The 14,658-nt window shown below is 45.1% G+C and overlaps 1 long non-coding RNA gene across 15 annotated transcripts; it reads left to right on the top strand.

Moving 5' to 3' along the window:
* Positions 1 to 657: 657 nt before the first annotated feature.
* Positions 658 to 12,680, top strand: LOC125548592 (uncharacterized). 15 transcript variants are annotated; one of them, XR_015619212.1, is made up of 11 exons: positions 661 to 1,516; positions 1,651 to 1,704; positions 1,807 to 1,942; positions 2,041 to 2,185; positions 2,616 to 2,889; positions 3,084 to 3,219; positions 4,954 to 5,020; positions 5,464 to 5,623; positions 11,008 to 11,193; positions 11,650 to 11,877; positions 12,259 to 12,680. It is a non-coding gene; the product is annotated as an uncharacterized LOC125548592 (long non-coding RNA). The 15 variants fall into 15 exon arrangements; XR_015619213.1 differs by having other exon boundaries at positions 658 to 1,243; positions 1,404 to 1,516; positions 3,084 to 5,623; XR_015619215.1 differs by having other exon boundaries at positions 658 to 1,516; positions 2,616 to 2,659; positions 2,739 to 2,889; positions 3,084 to 5,623.
* Positions 12,681 to 14,658: the final 1,978 nt, after the last annotated feature.

The raw sequence follows: 14,658 nt of genomic DNA, 5'->3' as shown, positions 1-14,658 counted from the left end.
CGCCGTGCCCGTGCCCGTGCCCGTGCGCCCCCCCCCCCCCCCCAGCGGCATGGGACGCTGCCGCCGACCGCTACCTCTCAGCGGCGCCAGTTGCCGTCGTCCCGCGCCCCGCCTGTTGATCGCGCGACGACATGATGTTTGATTTATAAGTGAAGAACATTTTGTGCTGCCTTGGAGACTTCAACAACGGCGTCCCAGAAGACGACAACGACGGCGCGGCATGCCGCCTCTGCCGCCGCCGGAAATAGTTTTTTGGGGGTTTAATACTGTATATCGAATTCTCGATCATATGAATATAAATTCATAGCGTGACTGAATGAAAGATATGGTTTGAACGAACTTGTGTTTCTCTCTCTTAATGTATAGACTTATCAAATGATTTTCTTTTGAAAAAACGTCAATGGTTTCTCTCCCTAATAATAAAGCACGAATTGAGTCTCCGGGTTCACCGTCACAATGCGCTTCTTCTCGTGAATTTACGCATTCACTTTAAATTTAAATCATAATCAAGGTGGTACTAAATTTTGAGCTTCGTGCGTCGCCTGATCGAGCACGTGATCGAGCATCCTCCCGTCTCGTACCTCCGGCCCACCTTGACCTATCCACGAAATTAAGTAATTCAGGTCAGGCCTTTCTTTTGACGTCTCACGCATATGGGCCAAGTTGGCCCGTCGCTCGAGGACCAAGTTGCTGCAAAAAAAAACCTGTGGTTTCAGAGAATCAACCCGCGGTTCTTTCCATCGCCTCCCGATCCCAGCCGCCAGGAGGCGTGATCCCGCGCCGTGCTCGATACGGTGCCGCGCCGGCCGCCGGCTGACGACGGCGATTGCAGCGCCCTTCGCCACTGTTTCGCTTCAACTCCTCTCCTCCGCGTGCCCGAGATCCTTGTTGTGTGCCGCCCAGGAGCGCTCGCATTCAATGCAGAACATCGGGGGACGGAACTTGCAGGACCCAGATCCATGCGTGGTGATGGGGAGGTCATCGGTGACGCGTATGAAGGACGGAGTGCGGCTTCCCGGGCGGATCCATGGCGGCCCCTGGGCAGAAAGGAGATATGAGGTGAGGGAGAAAGAACGAACGGTGCGACGATCTCGGCAGGAACTCGCCGAAGCCAGGCGACGGTAGAGAGGCGCGGGAGAAAGAGGGATCTGGCGTGGCGGCGCGAAGTCCTAGAGGTGGATGCATGTTGGCTTCCTCCGGCTGTCACCGACGTGCACTGACAGGTGAGGAACAAAGAAACATGGTGAGTATTTGAGGTGCCTTCTTTAGTTTCAGAATTGTCTAACCCTCTAGGTACATATTAGTAGGATGGAAAATACTTCTGCACAACATGGCCTTGAAATACAGAAATAGATTATGTCTTTTGTTAGACTAGATTGTTGCCTATGTTATGTTGTTTGCAGGCTATAATTGTTCACGGAGCCATGCAATTGGAGCTGAGGGAATTATCTGCATGGAATGTAAACAAGTGTTGAGCCAGTACAGAGGGACGATCCTCAATTTGTTAATTGCAGAGGTATGCCATTTTCTCTATTTTCTCGTCGCTTGTTCAAAATTCCATCCATAGAAGAGTTTCTCATGAGATGATTCTTTTGTGAATTATCCGTAAATTGCAAATAATATGGTAATGCTCTATGTCCGTGCATACAGGCCCACATAAAGTAAGGTCGATATGTGTTTATTTGACGGTACTCACGCTGTCAGGTTAGTTCCTTATGATGGGTTGTGATGTACATGAATTTAACTACCCTTCCAGTGCTGCAATTAAACTCATTTTCATGATGGAATAAATTTCTGCATCAACAGGATTGAATCTGTTGTTGGTAAAGAAAATGTTGGCTCGGATGTTATGGGCACAACCGGTGAGATGGTTGTTGTGTGGATAGAGAATCAGCTCCATGAAAACAAAACAAAGGAGCTGATATTGCAATAGGTTAACCAGGTTACTTTGTGATTTGCCTTTCCCTATACCATTCTCTGATGCAATGTAATTCGTGAAAGAAAGGTAATAGGTGACAATACTTTTGCCTTTTATTCTAGCTGCGTGAGCGTCTATGGAGCCCGAACAGGGAGTCAACAGTCAGCTGCTGTCAGATCTCGAAAATGCAGGTTCTTTTATGACCACCATGGATCGCTCACCCCAAGTCATGATCCAGTTGCTGAATGTCCACAAGAAAATTTATGTGTAAGCAACGTTGCAGCACAATCTCTCTCTCTCATACAGTATTCTATGTTTTGCAAGTTTGTGTTGGCCACCTATTTGTTAATATGCTTCTCAAGGTCTAAAAATACTCTCTCTATCTGTCTCTCTTTCTCTGTCATCCATCAAGCTCTGTTTTGCCAATCGTGCTAGCCACCTATTTGTTAATATGCTTCTCAAGGTCTAAACATATTTTATTAGATTTCTCACACATTGTACAAGGATTATACTGAATAAATTTTAAAAGAGTGGAATCACATATCCAAAAGGCCAATTCATAGAGGCAATGACCTACTGAACGTTGCTAATAATGATGCTACTATTTTTCAGAATAAACCCGAACCTACAGGAACCATATAGTAGTGGTGAAAAAATGGATAGAGTGATAAACAACTTTTGTATTTTTCTTATTCAGATTAAAGGACCTCATTCCCCAAGCTACTCGACGAAAAATAAAATGTATGCATGCGCCAATGAATTCCAAAAATTAATCCTCATGTGTGTCCAAATATTTTGTCTGAGAAGTCCGAATGTTCAGTGTTGGAAAAGTATACCTCCCGCTGATAGAACAAGGGAAAGATCATTTCGTTGATTCGTTGATGGCGAGTTCACACTGATGCTGATCACCGACGCGCGTTGGCAGTGTCATGCTGCTTGGTCGGCACTGCAACTACACAGCTAAACAGGAGGTAGGTGAGGTGGGCCTGAGATACTAAGATTGTTGATTTTTGTGTGTGTTGGATCCAGTGCGTATCAGTGATATTGGTAGTTCTCTGTAGTACTCTGTTTGTATTAGTTTTACCTTTTTCATCATGATTGCTTAGTTGCATTATTTTTGCTTCTAACTATACTGCCCTGATGTTACTATACTTCCCTGCTGCAGATGATAGCGTCTCAAACTGGACTTTTTGATCATTTGATAAACGTTTGGAAATTCAAGCGTGGTCCTCTTCTGCAACCTGTGACCTATTACTTCTTAATTTATGGACTTTAAGTTTCAGTCATCCCTATATTGTCAGGTAATATAACAAGGCTATTATTTAGATCATATAATCAAGCATGTCTTCTTATCGGAATTAGTTATTGCCATGTTTGTTAAATTAAAGTTTCACTTGTCAGATCAGTTTACACACATTGAATTTTACTTAGGGTACCTCTAAGGTTTTACCTTCTGCAAAGATATAACACCTACAGATGATCCGGTTTTTCTTCTTCTAGACCCCCATGTGTGTGTGCGTATATGTGTGTGGGTAACTAATTTGCCCCGTGTATAGGTACACAACGATCAATATGAGAGGGTGCTCAGCTACATATTGATCCTTGTCAATATACTGAATTTGTACAAATTTACGGAATTTACAGATGGAGCTATATGTCCTCGGTGATGTACAAGCAAACACTAAATTGTTGCAGTGTACAATGTCCCTGAGTAATTCCTGGCGCTACAAGTTTTAAAATAAAAAGATGATGGGTCTCTACCATATTCAGCCTCCGCTTTAGAATTTGATTTGAACTATAGGACAACCGGTTGCTTTTGGCAATTTATGCCACTAATTCTCGGTCCTTTGTGTGATCTATGTTTTCCTTGCGCTTTTGCTTCTTATTTACATATTGGTATGGTGTCAGGTTTACTTGCCTACAAGTTTGGTTCCACTTGGTACGGACACCGTGCTCTGCTGTCAGCATATCTTTAGTATCAGGATATTGTTACGACCTTGAATGCTGAATTTAAGGATGTCTTATCATGTACTCCTTCCGTTCCAAAATAGATGACTCAACTTTGTACTAACTTTAATACGAAGTTAGTATAAGGTTGGGTCATCTATTTTGGAACGGAGGGAGTATTACTTTGACTCCCTTCTGAATTATGAGGTCATCCCATAGTCGTCCACTAATCAGGTGTCTGGTCCATCTTCTTACCCTTATCATCCTCTGTCCAATCTTGCCCTGACTGTGTACAGACTGTCGAATACTTCAAACAATGAGCAATTTGAAGTTCATAAATATGACAAATATCTGAAAATGGATTCATTTTTGTTGAAATAACAATGTGTAGAGTGGAAATGCAGAACTATGTGTTCCTATTTCAACAACTGGTATTGAATATATGGTCAACCTTCTTAGAAAAAACTACAAAGTCTAAACATTATTGTGTGATACATATGGAAAACTGTGATGTCTATTTTTCTGAAATATTTTTACTTTATAAAAAGTTTTAAACATGCCATAGCATTATGTTTCATATTTTTGGCCAAGACGCTCTGCGGGGCGATGGCACATGGTCGGCAAGGCAGCGTTCTACAGCGCACTAGCCTGCAACAGAGGCGGCGCCCATGGCGCAGCCTTGGCCTTCGGTGCGCACCGCGGGGGCAGTGCTACCGGCCGCCGGCACGGCCCCGGAGCTGCTTCCCGAGACGGTGGTGACCATGGCTGTGACCCATTGGCCCCCGGCCGGGTTCCCTGCGGAGGCACGCGGGTGGCGGCCTCTGACTTGAAGTCTTCTTGAGATTTGTTCGCCGATTGCTTGGCCGTCGCTTTGTATTGTCACTACATGTACTGAAGATTAGTTATTTTGCTTTCACTTGGAGTGAGGTGCAGTGGGTTCAGGTTGCTGCTGCTGATTTTTTTGTATGTGATGTTCTAATGATTGTGTGTCTGACCAAGCATAGTTGCGCTTCTGACAATGTATTGGCCTTCCTTTGCTGCACCGAAGTTAGTGAATTGTTCACCATGCTTGACTTTGTTCTAAGCAGGGAAATTTGTGGTGATTTGTAATCAAACTTGCAAAGAACATCCTTACTTCCGATTATGTTTGAAGAGGTATGATGGATGGTTGATCTAAGACCTACTGTTTGATGTTTGTTTGCCTTTGCTTTCTAACTATGAGGGCTGAAGTGACTGAATCTGGAAGTTCTTTAGCGATTGATGCTCTGTCCCAAGTTAAGCATATTCTACTTCCGGTCACTGACCGCAACCCTTACCTCAGTTTTAATTCCTTGAGGTACCTTTGTGATGCCTTTATTTTTCCATGGCATTATTGTGCCTGCCATATGGAATTTTGAGTTTGAGTATTTATTTCATATTTGGTCAGCTTTCTTATTAAATGATAGCCCTTTGTGCTCCAGTTGAGTTGATTAAATCTTTTTCATATCACCATAGTTGATGAAGCAAAATAATTCTACCCTCTATTTGGCTTGGGGTAAATAAAATATTGCCTTTATCTTTTCTGGGTGTACTGTGAAGTATTTCTCAAATTTGTGCAGGACAATGGGTCCAAGAGTTGATGGTTGGGAAGTATCTTTGAAAGGAATGATGGGCATAGTGGTACTTCTTGGGCTTGTCATTACTTTCATCTATTGGGGAGTGAACAAGCTTGTGTTGAATGATGATTCTCTTCCAAAATCCGACCACAAGAAGAAAAAGGTCAGTAGAATACTTGAATGTGCTTCGTTGACGCGAGCAGTCTTAGAAGATCGGTACATATGTACTTATTTCTGACGTCCAAATTTCATCGTACAAAAAGAAATACTCGGTGTAATCTTATCTCTGATGTTTTCAAAAATTAAATTAAAAAATGTTGCATAATGGCACGTGGAGCAGGTTACATTTCATTTTTTGCCTGGTGCAACGCACGGGCATTTGTACTAGTTTAAATATAAAAAACTCATTGCAAACGTTTTAGTTAGAACACCTGTATGCAATCCGACAGCTTCCCCAGGAAGCCAAGGGAAAATGTGCCGAGCAGGATTTCTGCATGCCTTCAACGCAAATGGTTGTTTTGCATGACCCATGTGCAACCACGTACAAACAATTGGGTAAGATTTGCATATCTGTCATTTTGGGTATGTTGTCATTTCTCAAACTGGAAAGATTGACATGTGTTTATCTAGTAACACTGCCATTTGTCAACCTTGTAACACTACGATTTGTAAAAATATGGAGCTACAAATCACTAGCACTATCTAATTTTTGCAACTAAAATCACTAGCACTGTTCATATGGACACCACTAGCAGGCATGAGTTCATGGACACATATGCAAATGTACCATTGATTACATACAAAAAGTCATCAACCCACAACAACAACGAGGATACACGTTGGATTATAGATCATTTCCAACAAAACATTCTAGTAAAGTTTTTCTCACACAACAAATAACAAAGTGATGAAATGAACTTCAGCTCAACCACTCGTCGGCGTTGGAAACTCTTGCTTTGAACCAGAAGTGATTCTCTTGGAAGGGCCAGCTACTGTCAATCTCAAGACCAACGCGGGGCTGATCATCTAGGCTGAAGTGGCCTACTATATCATGACCAGGGTAGGGAACCACTGCAATGTCCGAGGTATAGATACAGTTGCTTCTCATAAATGGTAGTAACGTTGTGTTGACAGCAGCTGGATCGCCTTCCACCATCATTGGATAGTTTTGTCCAAGGAAGAGTGAGTTTCCTCCAAGATTTCCAATACTGAACCAGGGAGAAGGTGTTGGCGCTAGTACACCAGTATCCATCCCGAACACCCTGCAACGGATGTTGGAATAGGTTCCGAGAGTGCGACCATACGAGACAACACCTGCTTCCTTAGTAACATCAGCAGTGCCCGTATACAGACAAGAAGAGGTGATCCATCAGAATAAGTTGCCAGGCGCCACTGAGTATATGGGTCCTGCTCATCGTCATGCTCGTGAATAAAATTTTCAAGTATAGGTGGTGGAATGTCCACAGGACCTTGGAAACACAAGAAGGTTAATTAGTAAAGGGAAACTAGCTAACCCGCATGCATGTGGATGAAACAATTATAATTATGGTGGAAGACAAACGTATCGAAATCATGAGGATTCCATGCAAAAACAATGCCACGAGTGGAGGCAGCAAACACAAGATCCTCGTATTAAATTGCATCACAATACTCATCCATGTATAGAAACTGATTTTTGAGCAATATCCATCGAGGCATGAAAGTAAGGAAGGGAACAAGCTTGTCGAAGATAGCAACAACTTCATAGTTCGTGTAATCCCAAGAGCGGTTGGGAACTCGACAAATTGCTATCTTTCATAGACGACAGTTACCATGATCGTATTTGAACTCACGTAGACCATCTGTGTGCTCAACCTCTGGGCAGTCTGAAATTTTTGGAAGTGGAACCCGGTGACAAGTGTACACATTCACAAGTTCCCACTCGCAGTTGTACCCAATATAAACAACCCAATCTCCATTTGTGCCTACCCAAGCCTTGCCCTCAAGCGATGGCATCTTAACATCATGCGTATCATTATCAAGCGGCATCAACTTACACAAGGCGAGGCTTCCCTTGTCCCTGCGCCAGTCAGCAGGGTCACGGCGAAGAAGATAGGGGAGATCAAACCGCTCCTGGACCCTTGCGTTCCTTGTAATGATGTTATTAGTTGAGTCAAGAATGGTCTTGAATGAACCTGCCATGCTAGCCGAGGTGATGACGTCGCACCGATCAATGAGTTCCTCCACCGCGTCATCATTCAGATTGGGGCAAGAATAACGGGGTCGTTTCCGACTTGTTCCCTCCATGAAGAAGATGATCAAACAATGGCAGAAGGAAGGGTGAAGGCAAATGGAGGAGGGGGGAGAGCTAGCGTGCAACAGCAGTTCCAAATCGAGAGGGAAAGGCGAAGAGTCGTTGGACGGTTGCCATGGTACACGAAGAGGCACCTGGGGAGCGAACGGTTGCCACAGAGGTCACACACTGACGACAAGGGCCGAGTGAACCGCATGCAATCCCATCGCACAACACACACGTCATGTTAAGTTGAACCGTTTATGTACTCTTGTGTCAACGCAAACAGTTCATCCGAGTAAACCGCATGCCGTATATCCCACACACCTTGATCTGGCTGACCGTTTCTTTTGTGTTGCCTAATCACAAACAGTTCATCCGAGTGAACCGTATGCTGTATATCGCACACACCTTCATCTGGCTGCCCGTTTCTTTTGTGTTTCCTAATCACAAACAGTTCATCCGAGTGAACCGTATGCTGTGTATCGCACACGCCTTCATCTGGCTGCCCATTTCTTTTGTTCCTCCTCATCGCAAACAGTTAATTGAACTGAACCGTATGCCCTTCATGGCACACGCAACTAAAACCTGAACCGTGTTTGATGCATCCCTCATCGCAAACGTTTTATACATTTCTGACGGTTTTCATACAGCACCATTTGCGATTATGGCATCGCACATAGTTTCTCTAAGGGTCTTTGATCGAAGTGTCGCGTTAGCAGCATCCTGCAGTAGTGCTAGGAGATGGTGCGAGAGGACTCCTATGTCGAGGGGGGAGGAGTGTGCGAGTATGAGATCGATGAAAAGAGGGGCGGGAGTGTGCACCTACGTGGAGCCGTATTGGACATAGGGGGCATGGACGGTGAGAAGAGAAGAGGGGAAGTATGTGTTTGTGGTAGGCACACTTGGCTAGAGAGGTATATCGATCGGTGTGTGTCGGAAAGAAGGAGCCGGGGGGGCCTAAACACACCATGGGTGAACGACCTAAAGAGAAATGGCGAACGTGCGAGATGGAGGGGACGCAGAGGGAGGGTGAGAGGGGGCGGGCGTGTGCATGCACGATAGAAAGTTAGCGCTAGCTAGCTACAAAGAGAAGAGGATCGTGAAGGTGTAAAAGACGAACAGAGATCGGAATTCATTATAAAAAAGTGGATACGGATACTTGAAGAAGATATCATAATGTAGAACATTTATTATAATTTAGGCTAATGTGTGGCTTTTGCAGCTCAAGGCTAAATACTTGTCATAATGTAGGGGGCGGGGCACTGTACTTTGTGTGATAAACACGGTGTACGTATGGAACATGGTTTTGATTATGAATATCTAGTTAGTACATCAAATGTACTATTATTTGGAATCAACATCAAGTGTATTCAAAAAATTGAATTCGAGTTCATATAGTACATACAGTTCATATCTATCTCTATAGTAATCATGTGGTGTGTTGTTAAGGTAATACACGAATGATGGTTGAAGTTGGCAACAACCATGATTGTAGATTCTTATTCAAATAGAGAAACGAATTCAAATTTGGTTCGAATTGCAGCGGTAGTATAGATATTTGGAATGCACTAAAATGTTGGTATGAGTAGGTTACATGCATTATACAGCCAGCTAAAAAATTTAATTGGACATAACATGGATTCATAGCTTTGAGTAGCATTTGTATAGTAAAACGGGACAAGACTCTCTCTTTGTGTGGTGTGAATAGTTTTCTTTTTTCTTTTTTTCATTGAGGGAAGTGAGAATTTATTTGGTACGTACAAGTGCAATATTACACGTTAGGCTTGTCCCTAAAATTGAACCGGCGCCTTGTTATATCCCGAAAATTCAGATATCGTGCTCACAAAACTTGCGCCTTCACAACCCGCACCTTGCTATCCCGACATTACAACGCGCGTGAAAACTCCCTCCAGCTGCCAAATCCCGACACGCAAAATCTCGCTTCTAACCTTGACTCGAAAGGGCCGCTAGTTCAAATCGGTAGGGGTACTTTTGTAACACACCCTACATTTTGGAAAAGCGCGTCCCTAAGTCATGGTCCCCCCCTCCCATCGCCTCCTTTTCATGATTCGAAATCCCAGGCCGCCATAACCTCTCCGCTCCACCTACGAAACCCCACCCTCCTCCGTCCGCCACCTCATCGCTGCCTAGCCGGAGCCTCTTCCCCGACGATGTCGTCCACCGCAACAGCTCGACGTCCCTCATCCACCTCCCTGGAAGAGGATCCATCGTCCATCTCGTCGTCCCGCCGGTTCAGCCACCCCATCCTTCACCTCCAAGGAGATGCTCCGACGATCGCCTCGTCTATCGCGGCTGCTCCATCCCCACAGCGCCGCCTTAACCTGCTCCACCGGAACCATAGCATCCTCACCGACTCCACGGATGAAGCCGAGGCCTACTTGGCGCCACCAAAGAGGTTGTACACTCATCGCATCGCACCTTCTCCTTAACTCGACCTCCCGGCGCCGACGGTGCTCCATTCCGCACCCCCATGGAGCGGCTACCTCGAAGCCAACGCCGCGGGCGACATCTCCATGGCGGCTCTCCCCCAATGCGAGGCCCCTTTGGCGGCGGCGTCCATACCAGCCAGATCTGTTGCTGCTACTCCGGCTCTCGCTCGCTCACTCGCGCTGCTGCTGCTGCTCCGACTCTCGCTCGCTCATGCGTGCTACTACTCTGCTCCAATTTAGCTACACTTCAGTCGACTGAATCGACTTTTGGGTCAGTCGATTTTCAGGGGGTGGGGGGGCTCGCCGGAGTTAAGGAAGAACCACCCGCAGTGGGGAGGGGGCTCACCGGAGAGGTACCCCACTATCTATCTTTGGGTTCAGGGTGGGGGCGGTGGTCGCCAGCGGTGGGGGGGGCGGTGGCGTGGGGATCACCAGAGAAAAAGCTCAGCACGAGGGGGCTAGAGGGCTGGCCAGGGCGGCGACGGGCCGGCGGTGGGGAGTTGTTTTGGCCGGTGGTGGCTGGCGGCTCAGGGGGGTGCAGGTTGAAGATGAACCGCAGGCCCTCCCTAAACTACATGTGAAGTGTCTCTCTGCTACCATTGCGTTCAGTTTGGACAGTAACATTCAGATTCCATAGTAAATTTTAGTTTCGACAGTTAAGTTCATAGTCAACAGATTTTACCTCATCTGTTGTAGTCAGGTGGTTTTTGGTGACGTAAATTTTACATCTATCACTTTTTGGTAATGTATTTTACATCATCTATAGGAGATGCTATTAGAATCCCACTTGAGATTAACGATGTCTGTCTTGTGCTGCTTCAGCCTCGACGTCTTACGTCTCACCAGAGCTGCTCCAACGACGGAACGATCCATCACAACAGAGCAGTGCCCTGGACGCCGTTTACAGATTCCTCAGATCTTACTCCACACCTCTGACAGACACCTCTGCCTCAACTTCTTTAGCGACCAACCCAATGATGCTGAGGTCGGCACGGTTATGGCAAAGAGGTTGTACACCTGTCGCATCACTTATTACTCTACATTCATGTCAATCCATTAGGGCTATTTTAGTTCAACGGAAAAACATAGCAATTGGAAATTTTCCTATGGCACTCTACTATTCAATTATTCATGCATTTTGTTAAAAGAAATGGAGCAAAACATCCACCTGGACCTACTTTTAAAAATCCTATGCATGAAAACAAGACCAAGTGCATTAGTGGTAGAATAACATTCTAACTATACACGCTTTCATATGGTTTCACTTTATTTTGGTCATGTTTCTTCGCATTCCGTTGCTCTTCCAATTCCTATGAACCAAACACCCAAGTTGACAGAAATCATGTGTTTACAAATGCCCTATTTACCATGTGCATTCCTATCCTATTCCAGTGTTTTTCCTATCCCTGCGTTTTTGGAATCATGCAAGCCAAATGAGCCCTTACAGAATTACTTCAGTTACAGGTAGGTGTTGAAGAAAACTTTGTGTGGTTTGTCCTGCTCCTTCCGCGATGTCGTCCACCTCACCTAAGCTGCTCCATCGACAGAAGGATCCACCAAACCAGACATCACAACTCCTGACCGTCTTTCGCCTCCTCATATCTCCTTCCCTGGCGCCGGCACCCACCGCAACGGCATCACCATCATCGACTCAGCAGATGAACCTGAGGAGTACACGGGTCCACAAGAGAGGTCGCACTCTTTTGTTTCTGCTTATGTTATTCATTGCTTAAAATTACCTCCTACTTTATCGTCATGCTCACCTCTTAGACTCCAAGTCAGGTCCAAATTAATGTTCAAACCTGAGTTCTAAATTAGTTGCGGGGCACATATCGAGGCAGCAATGAATAGTATCTCTGTCTAATATCTGGTTCACGTAGGGTATGCCTATGTTGTTCATCTTGGGTGGGAAACAAATAGTAAAGCAATCATCAACTGTCTTTTTATTAAATTAAAGCAATCATCAGCGTGCTATCATTATTTTTGGATCCATCCACTGGTTGTTACCATCACTCTAGATTTCTGCATACTCTCCTTACATAATCTCACCATATTTTTTTGTATGCATGTCAGATATTGTACACAGTCATGCTGAACATATAGAGAAAAAGAGAAGAGTTTTGCGCGCCAATACAATGTCATGCAACATCGCTCCATGGTGGGTTCAATGGCAAACCCTCCCCCCTCCCCTCTCCAGATTGTAATCCAGAGGAAGATATCTGTTCTGAGGCGGATTTAGACGTAGCTGACCACTCTTATTTACCCCGCAAGGTGTTTTCTCTACCTTGACATGATGATGTTAGTCGTATCATGCATATGTTGCCTTGCAGTGCCTACTTTTGACATCATATATGTCATCTCCTTAGTTTAGACATGTTCTGTAATGCCACTTGTTTAGTTTCTATATCATATATGGGAATTATGCGGTCTCATGTCTTTTAGCCAGCCATAATATATGTGAAATGTGCAATGCCATCATGTTTAACCAGGCATCATATATTTGAATGATATCTTGCCCATCCATTTCTTCATTACATTTCCATTTGTCGACAATGTTTGTACATTAAACTACTCTTCCTGTGAATCAGTCATTTGAGTGGGAGATGGAAAAATCTGGAGTGAAAACAAGGCCTTCAGAGCAGTCTCATGTCTTGAGCTATTCTGAAGTTGTTTGAGTTATGGACTTGTTTTGCTGCCGCGTTTATTTGCACTGGTGGCCAATTTAGATGGTTGGTGTATGTAATATGCTGCTTTGTTCCCTATATTTGCACTGGTGGTGAACTTTGATGCCCAGTGGATGTAATATGTGTAATAGCCGTAATAGCCTAGCGTTAGTTCCTTGCTTATTTATTTCCTTATTGTATTGTTTAGTTGTTTGGTTGTAGTCACTGTAGTTCTTTGTCCACGTTTTTCTAGTGGCCACAATAAACTAGGCCACAATAACCATGGCAACACACGGACTGTTGTGACCATGGTCCTGCTACCTACTGTAGTGGCCATGGCCCTCCACGGGCTATACGATCCATGGGCCTTCCACGGGCCGTAGGATCCATGGGCCTTTTACGGGCCGTAGGATCCATGGGCCTTCTATGGGCCATCTCATCTATGGGCCTTCTACGGGCCGTATAATCATTTCGTCAAACATGGGCCGTACTATTCATGGACCAATGACGGACCGCAAAATGGGCCGTAAACGGGCTAGAGTGGAAATCGTCTGTTTTATGGCCCGACCATAATGGGCCGTTAATAGGTCGTAATTGATGATGCTACGAAAACAGCCCAACGTGTTAACGAGCCACAAGAAGGCGACTGTAACCACAGGCTGAATTTGGCCCACAAGCTGAACAGGCCAGTAACGGACCATAAGTAATCGAATTCTGGAGATGAGCCCAAGAATAAATGGGCCCTTAGAAGGCCAAAAGTTAACACGGGCTGGAAACAGCCGACGGACCAATGGGCCATTAAGGGGTATAAAGCGATACACTGTTCATTACGGGCCAGTTTCACCACGGGCCATTAATGGGCCAAGATTTACAAAGGGCCTCATATGGGCAGAAAGACGTCATGGGCCATACATGGGCCGGAAGTTACAACGGGCTGGAATCATACTGGACGGCCTAGATGATGCTACTAGGCCTAATTTGGGTAAGCCGTAATGGATCGTGACCTAGCGGGCTGTAAATGGGCGATATGCTAACAGGCCATTAACAGGCTTTCCGTGGGCCGGACCGCTACCTCTTTGACCAAGTCAAACGGGCCAGCCTTTTCACCGGAATGTGCCTCTGTTGGGTCGTGCCACGTGTCGACGTATCATAGGCGCCTCATGTCCAATGAGTGGATGACATCTGTCCCAATGGTGAGACAACACATGTTTCCTCCGACCAATGAGAATTTTACACGTGGAAAATCCCCATTGGTCCGGGTTGTTAATGGGTTATCGGATCCAAAACCGGACCCGATAGCTTAACGGTGACCCGTTATGGTGGATGCCATGTGCCAGCCACCCTTGACGAAATCACTTCCATGACGCGCCATTTATCATCGTGGAAGTGGACACTTCTGTGATGATAATTTTGGTAATGTCATGGAACACTTCTACGATAGCACAGGTATGACTATTTTGATTATGTCATAAAATCATCATGGATGTACATGCATGACAGAAAACGTGACATGCTGTGACAAACACGTATCATCACGGAAGTGTATTTTTTGTAGTGATGTGGATATTCTTCTAGTATTACAAAGCTCTCCATGTAGCTAGCTCCGTCGGCTTGTCGGACACTCGAACACCACCTAAAATTTTACTATTAGAGGAAAAAAGGTACTGCAGATACTGGCTAATGAACTGATCTCTTGGTTGGAAAGGGAAATAAAGATGCTGGCCTGACCGGTCTCTTAGTCCAAAAAGGAAAGAAAGTGGGGGTGTTGGGTCGACAATGCAACCTAGAATGAGCACGCCTAGATTTCTTG

The sequence above is a fragment of the Triticum urartu genome, chromosome 3A, assembly GCF_056163025.1.
Source record: "Triticum urartu cultivar PI428250 chromosome 3A, HENAU_Tu73, whole genome shotgun sequence".
NCBI classification, from domain to species: Eukaryota; Viridiplantae; Streptophyta; class Magnoliopsida; order Poales; family Poaceae; genus Triticum; species Triticum urartu.
The sequence above is the reverse complement of the archived record's forward strand: the minus strand, read 5'-3'. Positions and strand labels throughout refer to the sequence as shown.